This window comes from Saccopteryx bilineata, chromosome 5 (assembly GCF_036850765.1).
Source record: "Saccopteryx bilineata isolate mSacBil1 chromosome 5, mSacBil1_pri_phased_curated, whole genome shotgun sequence".
Classification (NCBI taxonomy): domain Eukaryota; kingdom Metazoa; phylum Chordata; class Mammalia; order Chiroptera; family Emballonuridae; genus Saccopteryx; species Saccopteryx bilineata.
In genome coordinates this window covers 59,901,605-59,915,290 of record NC_089494.1, presented here as the reverse complement: position 1 = coordinate 59,915,290, position 13,686 = coordinate 59,901,605, and the positions used below count along the sequence as shown (strand labels likewise).

The window sequence follows — 13,686 nt, the reverse complement described above, 5'->3', positions numbered from 1 at the left end:
TTTATTGCCATTTTCTTCTTTAAAGGTGTATTCCTTTTTTTTTTTTTTCTGTATTCTTTTCCCACTTTGATCTGTTTACACCAGGCCCCTTAATATTTCCTGCAGCATTAGTTTGGTTGTAATGAATTCCTTGAGTTGTTTTTTGTCTGGGAAGCTTTTTATTTCTCCTTTGATTTTAAACAATAGCCTTGCTGGATAAAGTAGTCTTGGTTGTAGGTTCTTGTTCTGCATTACTTTGAATATTTCTTGCCATTCCCTTCTGGCCTCAAGTGTTTCTGTTGAGAAGTCAGATGTCATCCTTATGGGGGCTCCTTTGTAGGTGATAACTTTTTTTTCTCTTGCAGCTTTTAATATTTTCTCTTTATCGCTTAGCTTTGGTATTTTAATTATGATGTGTCTTGGTGTAGGTTTCTTTGGGTTTCTCTTTAATGGAGTCCTCTGTGCTTCTTGGATTTGTGAGAGTTTCTCTTGCATTAATTTAGGGAAGTTTTCAGCTATGATATGATTGAACAAAGTCTCTATCCCTTGTTCTTTTTCTTCTTCTTCAGGAACCCCTATGATGCGGATGTTATTTCTCTTCATGTTGTCACAGAGCTCTCTAAGAGTTTCCTCTGACTCTTTGAGTCTTTTCTCCCTTTTATTCTCTGCTTTCATGCCTTCATTCCAGTTTTCCTCTAACTTGCTGATTCGATCCTCTGCTCTATCTATCCTGTTTTTAATTCCTTCCATTGTGGTCTTTATTTCTGATATTGTATTTGTCATCTCCAACTGATTCTTTTTTATACTTGCTATTTCTTTATTTAGGTTTTCAAACTGCCCCTCCATTGTTGTTCTAAGATCCCTAAGCATCCTTACAATCATTATTTTGAACTTTGCATCTGGAAGTTTGATTATTTCCATATCACTCAGTTCATCTCTCGAAGGTGTCTCTTGTGATTTCATTTGGATTGCACTCCTTTGTCTTCTCATCTTTTTTTTTTTATTTGTAGAGTTGGTTGAGTCTAGGCTTGGTGTTGTCTGCCTCCAGTTTTCAGTTGTGTTATTTCTAGGTCTTCTTGGGTTGATATCAGCTATTATTTGTAATCCACTTTTGGATTTGGGCAGCTTTGAAGTCTTGATTTGTTTGTTTTCTTAACAGGTGATAGTCTTGTTAACTGATCTCAGCAGGGGGCTTCGTTGAAACTGTAACCAGGAATGCTGTGGGTGTAACCTGAGATGCTGAAGGTCTCTTCCACCAACTAATCTCACTGGGGGCAGGGTTTTTTCTCAGCTTCAGTAGGGGGAGGTGTATCTCAGATCTCCATGGAGACCTGAGTTACTGCCCCTCCTCCCCACTTCTTGTTTTCAGCTGTGTCTTGTTGCGCTGATTGGAGCTGGATAGATGTCCGGAGATCTCTGATCCGGAAGCACTTCAGCTCTGTTTTGTGAAAGGTTCAGTCCCTCCCCCAGCTATGGCCGCCTCCAGCACTAACGAGTCAGCTTTTTTATTTTGTTTCTTGCATACCTTAGCCCCTCACAGTCTGTCCCTCTTCCTGTCCTTTCCACTTGGGAGATAAGCTGGTCTTTTCAACCCACCTTGCTCCCTGGTCGCCAGGTAAGTGGCTTTGAGCAGTAGTTTCTGCTCTTTTTCCTCTGTGAAATCCTCTCTGGGCTCTCAGCCTCACCCCCCCCCTTCCGTTCCTGTAAGCAGAGGAGATTCAGGCACTCCTTACCAGGATTATTGTGGCTTCCTCTTTGCTCCTTGGTTTTTGAGAGCTGTTCTTGCAGTTCAGTGTTGGTTTTTCATGCTGATTTTTTCTAAATTTATTTGTATTCCAGTTTGGTGTTGAGAGCTGGGCATCTGTGCATCTGCCTACTCCGCTGCCATTTTCTGAATCCTGAAAGTCTATTATAATAAAGTAGTGGTCTAGGAAGTAACTTGTTTCTTTGAGTTCTGTGAACCATTCTCAGCAAATTAATGGAACCAAATGAGGAGGTTGTTGGAACCTCCAGTCTATAGCTGTTGAGTCAGAAGCACAGCATGGCATCTGAAGTGGGGAGAGCACAGTCCTGTGGGGCTGGGCCCTTAGCCTGTAGGATCTGGTGCTATCTCCAAACAGATAGTGTCAGAATTGAGTTGAATTGTAGTACACCTAGCTGGTGTCCAAGAGTTGTTTGGTGGTATGAGAACCCCTTCCCCATCCCATGTTGGAATTGCCCCACAACCCTTTAACCCTATGTCCACACTCTGCCTTCCCTCCTCTGGGGTTTCTTCATGCAATTTGTCTGTACCTCCATCCATATTTATATCTGTTGAAATTTTCCCTATCTTTTGGATTGTCCCAAATAATACCTTTTTCAGGAGAACTTTTTCTTATAAAAATTTTAGTTTTTAATTATAATTGACATTCAATATCATTTTATATTAGTTTCAGGTGTACAGCATAGTGGGTACACATTCATATAATTTACAAACATTCCCCCATTTATATCAAGTACTCACCTGGCACCATGTGTAGTCATTATAATATTATTGACTATATCCCTTAAGCTGTACTTTACATCCCCATGACTATTCTGTAACTGCCAATTTGTACTTCTTATTCCCTTCAGCTTTCTCACCCAGTTCCCCAACCCCTCTCTTCCCAGGAGAGAAATTTTCTTAATATCTGAGCAATATATCATTTCCCCAGAATCCTCAAGGCAGTTTGTTTATCTTCCTCTTCCCCATTTTTCACATTGTCCTTCTTTAAGTTAGTTGAATTTTTATCTTCTTCATTCTGCTAGATCAAAAGTTTATGAAAGGAAAAGGCTCCATCCTTGTATTTCCCCCAACACCTCACATGACTACTTAAAAATATTTTAAAAGTACTTGTTGCCTGACCCGGTGGTGGCACAGTGGATAGAGCATCAACGTGGGGTGCTGAGGACCCTGGTCTGAAACTCCAAGGTTGCAGGCTTGAGTGTGGGATCATAGACATGACCTCATGGCCGCTAGTTTGAGCCCAAAGGTCACTGGTTTGAAGCCCAAAGCCACTGACTTGAGCCCAAGGTCACTGGCTTAAGCTGGAGCCCCCCAGTCAAGGCATGTATGCGAAGCAATCAATGAACAACTAAAGCGCTGCAATTTTGAGTTCATGCTTCTCTCTTCTCTCTCTCTTCCTGTCTGTATCTCTCTCACAAAAAAAAAAAAAAAAAAAAAAAAAAAAAAAAAAAAAAAGGAAAAAGAAAGGAAAAAAATTGGTTGAACTGAATTTTCTGGACAATTAATAAACTTATAAATTTGAGTTTCCATTGCTTTTTCCCTCTGAAGTTAAAGAAGATTTCTAAATAAGTTAAGAGTTTCCTTTTTAAAAATTCTAAAAGTAGCCTGACCTGTGGTGGCGCAGTGGATAAAGCGTCGACCTGGAAATGCTAAGGTCGCTGGTTCGAAACCCTGGGCTTGCCTGGTCAAGGCACATATGGGAGTTGATGCTTCCAGCTCCTCCCCCCTGTCTCTCTCTCTCTCTCCTCTCTAAAATGAATAAATAAAATAAAAATTAAAAAAAAAATTCTAAAAGTAAAAGATTTTTCTTATTTAATTAAGGAGAGTTCCTTGGAAATTTATGCTTTTGAAGTGGCCTTTAAATATATTATAAAGAGTGCTACAATAATGGAATACATAGACATGAATACTATAATCAATGTTTATAGTGATTATCACTTCTAAGTGTATCTGTCTCTATCCCTCTTTTCTATTCCCATTGCCACTCTTGAGGGCTGGTTCTAGTAATCTAATCTTTGGACTAATGTAGTGTTTCCCAAACTTGCCTGGCTTTAAGGACAGGCTGGATTATTCACTAAAGTACAGTGTCCTTGGCCCTACCAATGTGCTTCAAAGATAGATTTGGGAATGTATATTTTTAACAAGCCTCCCATATAACTACAATCATTTGGCCATTGTTTTCAAATAGTTACAATTTTTTATCTCCTTAATCCATGGTTTGTTCCTCATGTTACTTAATTATTAATTAAATTGTCAGCTATTTTCATAAAAGATTTGTAATTGAGGGTAAAGTGTCTCAAATGCTTGATGTTCTAAATGAAAGGGACCTTCATAGCAGTCTGGTATTTTTATTAATTATAGAATGCTTTGGTATCCTCAATATGGGCAGGAAAATTCTATTACTTTGCCTTACCCAGAATAAAATATTGAATATTATAACAGCAAAAGAAAATTATTATTATTATTTTTTTAAATGTTTTTTATTTTTTTAAATATTTTATTTATTCATTATAGAGAGGGAGAGAGAGAGAGAGAGAGAGAGAGAGAGAGAGAGAGAGAGAGAGAGAAGGGTGGAGGAGAAGAAAGCATCAACCCCCATATGTGCCTTGACCAGGCAAGCCTAGGGTTTTGAACCAGCAACCTCAGTGTTTCCAGGTTGACGCTTTATCCACTGTGCCACCACAGGTCAGGCAAGAAAATTATTTTTATTGCATAATAGAGACATATAGCATAAAGCAATAGGGTACCACCTTATTTGTGTTTTAGGGCATATTGTGTTATGTTGAAGAACTGATACAAAGTAATTTCAAGAGCTTCTGGTAATGTGATGCACAGAGCATTTGATTCTCTATAGCACAAATCAGCTAACTTTTTACAAAGAGTATGAAGAAAATTTACCCCTGAGATACTACAATGCCTACATATGTTGATATACAAGTGCCAAACAGCAATTTTGAGGAATATAAAACACAATTAACAACATTACTATCTTAGCTTTAGTGAATAAAGGGACTTCAGAAAGTATCTCATTTAATTCTTATATTTTTTAGATAATAAAAATGGTAAATACCCAAGCTATTACATCACAACAGACACTGTTATAGTACTTTGAAGTTACAGCTTCATTTACTCTCACCCTTTTAGATAGGTATTGTTTACAGATAAGGAACCAGAATGACAGAGAGATTAAGTAGTTTTCCTAAGATCACACAGCTAATAGGTGGTAGCTGTAAACCCAGGTAGTCTGACTACAGAAGTCTACTCTTAACTGTTACCCTTCCCTGAGGAAATAAACCACAAGTGCCCTGAGGAAAATCACTTTCAGTAAGGGTGAAACTCAACTCTCTTGATTTCTACTACCATATTCTTTCTACCTCACCAGGTTACATAGAAACATGTCAGATAAATCGCAATTTCTTTTGAACCCCTTACTGTTACCAGTAGGAGTATGTTGAATCTCATAGCTACAGGAAAGTAAGTACTTCTATATATAATCTCAGGAAAATTTTTTAAAGTTTGTTTGAATTTCAAGTCTTCTGTCTTTCAGCACCACATAGACAGATAAGTAACTTAGTGCCACCATTGCATTAATGAAAATGTAAGAACATTATGAATAACCCAAACAAACATTACCAGTTAAGCGTTACCTATGTTTCTTATTAGCATATGTTATGGGAGCAATTGTGTAACTTCCCCAAATTCATATGTTGAAGTCTTAACCCCCAGTACCTCAGAATGTGACTATAATATTGATAGACTGTAATGGAGTATGGCAGTTGTCCTTCTAAGAAGAAAAGATTAGGACACAAACAGCGAGACGGAGGGATAACTATGTGAGGGCACAGGAGAAGGTAGTCAGTCATCTGCAAGTCAAGTACAGAGGCCTCAGAGGAAACCAAACCTGTTGAGATCTTGACCTTGGGCTTCCAGCCTCCAGACTGTGCAAATATAAATCTCTCTTATTTAAGACACCCAGTCTGTGATATTTTGCTATGGCAGCCTGAGTGGATTAATACAGCATAATTGCTAAAGCCTATGGAGTCCTGACAATATTGATACTTAAGAAAACCCTTTGGTCATTAAAGGATTCTTTAGTAGATATTTGCTTTGCTTAAAGCCATTAAGAAAAAGAGTTGTCCAATTCAGGATATAGTGGCTCTCTGTATATAACACATTTCTCTTTATAGTAAAGTTCCATTTGAATTTCTCTGCTAAGGGTTCCAGAAATATTTTTTCATTTCTGCTCACCCCTTCAGTGACCAGGATAAATACAGTAATCAAAGTAACACCGACCATCCTCCTGATTTCTTGTGTCTTTAGGCAAGAGTCTAGGTTGAGTCCTAACAGCCTGGGAAAAATGGCAGGGAGTTCTCGCTTAAGAATTGTCCTGTGGCATGGGCAGTAGTTAAGCCATTTTAGTTTGAAGTTGTCTACTTTGAAGAAAATTTCTGTTCTTCAATACCTGGTGGGAATAAAAAAAAAAAGGCCAATATGCTTTTAGAACGTGGACTTTGAAGAGCAAGCTAGAGCAATTATATGGAGATCAGGGCAACTGCACTTGCTTCCCCCGTGTCCCACGGTGAGGGACCGTGACGAGTGTTTTGGGGAAAAGATGCTTTGGAAGGGTATTTTTAATCTGGAACTTTCAAACTCATGATACTACTAGGAAGCGCATATCATTTGCTAGTTTATTTTAAAGCTGTTCATTAGAAGCCCTTATACCTCTTCCCCCAAACTCAAAGGAATATTAAAACTTTTTGTACAATGTTTCTCTGTTTAGATACTTTGCAAAACAACATGAACAAAAACATCACTTTTCTTTTGGAATAAAATATGTGTAGGGGCTGAGGAGGGAGTTGGGGACCCCGCACATTTCTCAGTCTTGTCATAAATATCAGTACATAAGATAAAAAATAACGCTGCCAAATACTGGCCCCCAGAGAGTTCCTCACACGGAGTGGTGCTGGGGTGCAAGGTGAGTTGTCAGCTTTGATAGACTATAAAAGAACTTAATACCTTAGATCCACAAAGCACCAGGAAGTGGCAAAAATGATAACCGTTAAAAAAAGAAAAAGAAAAACACAATTCTGACATATTCTACATGTTTTTAATTGCATCCGATTTTAGATACGTTTTGTTGTCTTTAAATCCATAAACTAATAGGAAGTTGTAAAAAAATAATAAAACTAGTCAAAAAGAAAAAGTTCTGAAATAATTCAGGAGTTCTAATTATGCCAGATTTTATACAATTTTTGGTTTTCTTTAGTAGATAGTATATACTTAATAAACACACAGACAATTCATGAAATATTTATGAAATGTTGGTTAGAGGGAAGACTAAGAAAGAAATGCACAGTTTTAAGCATATTATTATATACATCAATTTCCAAGAACATGCACTAGTGCAATATTACTCATGAAGTGAAAGTGAGATGATATTTTTGTCTGCAAATTCTATATTAATCTAATACAGCTAGCAGCAGTAATAGCGTTGTAAACATAAAACTTTCTTTGTCTAACATTCTTGACAAATGCTTGATAGTCCTGGAGCAGCCATCTGTATGCTTGTGAAATCTTGTAAGATGCTGTATTACTGTTTTTCATGAAGAATTGCCTGCGTTGGCATGTATGTGTTCTCTAAAGCATTTCTTCATGTGCTGATTCCTCTGTAGATACTCAGCAGGTGGATCCTTCAAGTGAGCGAAGCAGCACTGAATCTTGAACTTGATGATATGCCTGCTTGCTCTGGTGGGTGAGCTGTGAAAAAAAAAAAAGGAAGTGGGCACAGTGGTGAAGAAAACATGTTCATGGGCTGCCTTCTCCCTCAGACTCAATAACGCTCTTGAAGTGGTGGCTTAAAGTGTTGAAAATGATGTGAAACTTTAAGAGCAACAAGTCAAACAAATGGCGAGGCTTGGGGGATTTGTAAAGGGATCTGGACCTTTCTAGTGCAGATTACCAGGTCATCAGTTCAAAGGCAGCTGTGTTCAGCCATTACTAAAAATTATGGCACATGATGGCCTCCTGGGCCAGCGGGGATGGGGGGCTGGTGCTCCTGGCTCCCTTGTGGACAGCTGGGCCGCTGAAACCCTAGCGAGGGCCACCGTTTCAGCTGGCATGCAGGGAAACTCGAACTCACCAGAACTCCCACGGTCTGCTGAACCCTGCTGCCATCTGCCTTTGTAACGCCTCCCGGGGCTCTGCAGGCTCATGGCGTGTGCGGGAAGAAAACGTGCTCTGTGACTGTGTGAACGGCACGAATTCTGTCAGCCCAGAGTAAAACCTTTCATGCATGACTCCAGCTGCTGAGAATCGTGCTGGTGTGGGGAGGAGTTGGCTTCCGGGTTTGACTCCCTGTCTCTGAAAAAGTCACGTAGCTCTGATTTCCCTCCAGGCTCCTGCCTCATCCCAAAGCACCAAGAGGTACCCCAGGGAGTTCCCTCCAGGACAGTGGTGGAGCAGCCCTCCGATTTGGCTTGGATGCAGTAAAATTTGCATAAAGGTATGCACCATCTTTACAGAGCCTCCAGTTCTACGATAGGAGACTCGGGATTGCAACGGCGTGGAACCTGGTACCTGAGCTCAGCTTCCCATGAAATATGGATCAGTTTTTTAAAAACAGAAGTAATCACATATGAATTGTCAGGTTAGGACATAGTATCTAAACCAGCGTTGAGTAAAGACAGGTAGCAGCTGCCTGGTCCACTTGGGTTGGGAAAACTGGTAAGTAGGAGGTGATCTTTGTGTGACGTACATGCACTGCAACATCCAGTCAGGACCAAGCAGAGACCCTAGGTGGACAGGAAGCAGCTGTGGTTTAGCAGAAAGCCATGGTTGGGCCTGGGTTCTGGGAGTGTGGATTTCAGTCCTGGATCTGCTCAGAATAGTCCCATAACCTCTTTGGAACCTCAGTTTTCCCATCTGGAAAAATGGAACACTACCTTATGTGCTATTTTTAAAACAGTTCAAATTTCTCAGAAGGCAACAATTATAAAAATATAAATCACTGTGACTGAAGCCATTAATAGTAATTACATTATATAGACTCACAGTGAATGAACAAAATTTGTTCTGTAGAAAACTGGGGAGATAAGTTTAGAAAGCAAAAGTCACAATGACATTTAAACTAAGGTGGTTTTGTGAAATGCATGTGTCCAATGAAAACTGCATAGAAGACAGTGAAAGTGCTGGATGTGTGCTGGAAATAAAGGTATGAGGTTTTATATAAATTGTTTTCTAACATTTTATTTATTGCATCCATTATTTTTTTTCAACAACTCAAAACAGACTTCCAAACAGCTTTTATCTTTAAATTTACTTTATGGAGGTAGTCACGTTGCTGTTAGAAAAAACCTTTATTAGGGTGTACTTACTACATTATCTTGAAAATAGTGCATTTATAGATCCACCTTCTCCCCAAAGCCATACAAAACAAAAAATATAGATGTTTGGTTTTGTCAGTCCCTATAAATAAAAGGAGGCAGAGCCAATAAATACAGAAAAGTGGCATGTTACATTACCATAACACACCAGAAACCCAAGGTGAGGATAAAAGTGCTATTTATCAACCCACTGAGAGCTATATGATTCTATGGATTTTCATGTATTATGTGTTACTGGAGTTTAGATAATTCCAGGATTTGATTCTGTATCTGAGACTGTTATCTTTGGAAAGTATATTTAGTAAAACTAAAAGGTAGAGTCTAGAAGGTAAGAGGCTGGGGGAGCCAAGAGGAAGGAGTGTTGTGTGAAGCAGCTACCTCCCAGATAACAGCAGAAGGCGGAGGAATGCTCACATTCAAAGGAAATCCGAAGTGTCATGATGCTTGTCATCTCCACATCTGTTTACTTGTTTGAAACACTTAACAATGGCAACACCACATGATTTCTGTTTAGTTTCTGTCCAAAGATGGCATTGCATGTCAGGAATTCATTTCTCTGATTTCAAACTATAGAATTGGTACACAGAAGTCTGAGTGATGATATTTGTGTTTATTATATTTCTTTTCACCTTGAAAAAGTAGCTTTCTTCCTGTCTCTGTTTCTGTCTCTATCTAAGCAGGCATGCGTGCATTTATTATTTGGTATCTATCCTTATAGAAAACGTAATCATGGCTTCTTAACATTAAAGTGAAGAAGAGTACTACTGAGTGTGAAGAATAGTAGTAGTGAAGAAAGAATAGTTCTTTCTTCTTCTTTTTTTTAAATTCAAAGTTTTTAAAAACCAGTCTGGGTTTCTAAGGTTAATGGGAGAACAGAGAAGTATACCTAACAGTTACCCCATCCTAGGCCCTGTGCTTAATGCTTTAAGCATTTCATCCCATTATCCCTCATGCCAGCTTCTGAGATGGACACTGTTCTCCCCAGTGTACAGATGAGGGGACTTGTTCAAGGTCATAGAGCTGGGAGTCAAACTACATCTGAAATGGGCAGCAGGGTGTGAACTTCATACACTACAGTTTATGAGAAAACAACTTTCTCTATTTAAACATTGGTTTATCTTGCTCTTAAGACACTACTCAGCTGCTGACAGGAGAAAAATGTGTATTTGTCGATTAAGGGGAACTTGAGAGAAATTTCTGTGAATTAAACTGGTAAAGATTGCTTGAAAGAGACGATGTTACTTTAGCACATCAGACTTAAGCATAATAAAGTTGTAGATGTTACGCATTTGAGTCCTAGTGTACACATTTTGGCTTGGGTGCATGGAAAGTTGTAGGTGGAAATTGAGGTAGGACTTTCTTTCTTTCTTTCTTTCTTTCTTTCTTTCTTTCTTTCTTTCTTTCTTTCTTTCTTTCTTTCTTTTTTTTCTTTGTATTTTTCTGAAGTTGGAAACTAAGATGCAGTCAGACAGACTCCCGCATGCGCCCTACCAGGATCCTCCTGGCATGCCCACCAGGGGGTGATGCTCTGCCCATCTGGGGCGTTGCTCTGTTGCAACCAGAGCCATTCTAGCGCCTGAGGCAGAGGCCATAGAGCCATCCTCAGCACCCGGGCCAACTTTGCTCCAGTGGAGCCTTGGCTGCGGGAGGGGAAGAGAGAGACAGAGAGGAAAGAGAGGAGGAGGGGTGGAGAAGCAGATAGGCACTTCTCCTGTGTGCCCTGGCCGGGAATCGAACCTGGGACTCCTGCATGCCAGGCCAATACTCTACCACTGAGCCAACCAGCCAGGGCCTGTGGTAGGACTTTCTTTCAGAAGACATCCCTGTTTTCTTCTACCCACCCCAACTCCAGTTTGGCTCCCTGCCCCTTGGTAGAAGCTCCCAAAGCACCCTGTGCTTCTCATTTGCAGAACCCATCACCCTTCCAATTGCTTCTTCCCCATCTGTCTTCCCAGTTGGGTTGGAGGCTTTAGGAGTGCTGGAGCAGTCTGCTCCTTCACCAGTCAATCCATGCAGGCAGGACCTGGGAAAGCTGCAAGTGGAAGCCCTGCGCCTTGGTCCCCCCCAACCTCCTTTCTCTTCCAATCCTGAACCTCCAGCCTTACACTGAAGCTCTATCTTTCTCTACTCCACCATAGCTAGTCCTTTACCTCCTCCTCAGGGCCATTTGGATGGGGGATTTTAGGGTCTTGGGTACCTGGAGCATGGTCTAGAACCCTGGTGGCTCGCAAGGCAAATGCGGCTCTTTGCCCCTTGAGTGTGGCTCTTCCACAAAACACCACGTGCGGGTGCTACCTCAATAAGAAATGTACCTACCTATATAGTTTAAGTTTAAAAAATTTGGCTCTCAAAAGAAATTTCAATTGTTGTACTGTTGATATTTGGCTCTGCTGACTAATGAGTTTGCTGACCACTGGTCTAGAAAATGGGGCATGGGCTAAGGCACACTCTCTAGTTTGTGGGACCCAGGGCAGAGGTAGTGGTTGCTGATGTCTAAGGGGGATGTTGCCAAACTCAAGAAACACTGTTGAATGAATGATTAACAATGAAGCACAACCATAGAGAGACAGCATTAAGAGATAGCAACCTTTATTACTTTTCAGTACTTTTCTATAATGTTTAAGGGTATTCATTGCAGAGAGAGTTCCATCTACCTGAGTGTCTAATAAAGAGATAATCTTAAGCCTTCTCAGAAACAACTCAGGCCCTGGCCAAGTAGCTCAGCTGGTTAGAGCATCACCTGATATGCCAAGGTTGCAGGTTCAATGCCCAGTCAGGTCACATACAAGAATCAACTAATGAATGTATAAGTGAAACAACAAATCGATGTTTCTCTCCCTCATTTTCCCTCTCTCTCTCTCCCTCTCTCTCTCTCTCCCTCTCTCTCTCTCCCTCTCTCTCTCCCTCTTTTCCTCTCTCCCTTTCTCCCTCTCTCTCTCTCCCTCTGTTTCTCCCTTTCTCCCTCTAAAATCAATTAAAAAAGAAAAGAAATAAACTGAAGTTGGACATCCTGAAAGATAGCTGACCCCTAAGAATCTTTCCTTGTCTATCCCAGTAATTTCCAGATCCACAGAGCATTTCATTTCTGACAGTGTATATAAAAGTTTAGATTACAAGTGAAATTACCTGTGTTATGTTTTCCCAGCAAGGCCTACGGGGTAGAGGCCAATTAAACCACGCCATCCTAATAAAACAAATGTAAAACGCAAATAGGAATTTTGGCTAGATGAAGACAAAATCATCTCTCTTACAAGTAGACCATGTTCTGTGGAGTTTTAAGTTAAAGTTTGGGGATTATGTGAACACATAGAGCTGAGAGAACCCTCATGGAGCTGTAGAGAAAGTTCTGGAGCTGGATCAGAACTCTGAGTGCTGTCCTCAACTTTTTCATCTCAACACAAGAATGATTCTGAGAAATTCAAAATGCCCCTCACTTAGAGAAGGCGAAAAGCAGAAAAGGAATGTATATTCAGTAGACAGGAATTCCATTAAAAAAAGAATTGACAATTACTTAGAAGTCAGGAAGCCAATTTTAAAATCAATATATTGCTTGAAAAGTGTAACATGATGTAGCGTCAAAGGAAGAAGCATTATCAAAGTGGTACTTGCTTTGCATCAGGCCTTAAGTAGCCCTGGCCAATGCCGAGACATCCGAGAAAGGAAGTACGAAAACACGGTTACAGTTTCACCCAAATCTTTACACTCTACTGACCAAACCTTATGATCTAGGCTGAAGCTGATATTCCGGTTTGGGCTGCTTTTAGACTCACACGTGCTTGGTTTTAATTGTGAAAGACAGCTCCATCCACGATGCCCTAACCCCATCCCTAGAATAAGCAGCATAACTACAAACAGGAAAAACCACAGAATTGGGTCCCTTGTGTCCCAGGCAAGCTCTTGGTGACACTGCAAACACAATCCAAATGCTATTAAATGGGAGTGCAGAACAAAGGCAGATTTAAAGTAAATTACCTGGAACACATTTTCATCGTTTATGCTTTCGTTTGTAAAAAAAATTCCAGGTCATCCACATATGTACATTACTGAAGAATCGTTTCAACTGATTCAGCGAAAGGGGCAGAAATATATCTAATCTGTGAGAGGATGAACCGTAATGTGCAGTGTCGCTGTCATGTTGAGGAGGTGAGCAAAGTGTGTTCCCCGCGGACGGAGAGACAGACTGCTGGAATGGAACCAGGACGATGGGACCCAGCTTCTTTTTCTAATGTTTGGTACAAAGCCTGTTCCCATTTGTTTTAAATTACTAAGAAAAGTAAACATTTTGGTAAATGCTTCAGAGAGATTTATAGGTGACCCTAAATGCAATCTACTTGGTGACTGACTCAATTTTAATTCCTTTGGTTCTTGGTTGCAGAAAGGGCAACATTGTTACCACTTGCCCGGTCAAAGGTTACATTTCCTGCCCTCCATCAACCTGGCTGGGACATCTGAGTGTTTTCAGATACTAGTCAGGTCACCTTCCAAGGGGAATCACTCAGGCTAGCTAACCATCTGATTAAGGGGCCTCTGTAATGAATGCTGCTACTAGGTATGCAATTA

The 13,686-nt window shown here is 40.3% G+C and overlaps 1 long non-coding RNA gene across 1 annotated transcript; it reads left to right on the top strand.

The window, feature by feature from the left end:
* Positions 1-1,454: 1,454 nt before the first annotated feature.
* LOC136337514 (uncharacterized) lies at positions 1,455-13,262 on the top strand. The gene is made up of 4 exons (XR_010731845.1): positions 1,455-1,594; positions 7,417-7,492; positions 8,139-8,246; positions 13,149-13,262. It is a non-coding gene; the product is annotated as an uncharacterized lncRNA (long non-coding RNA).
* The last annotated feature ends 424 nt before the right edge of the window (positions 13,263-13,686 follow it).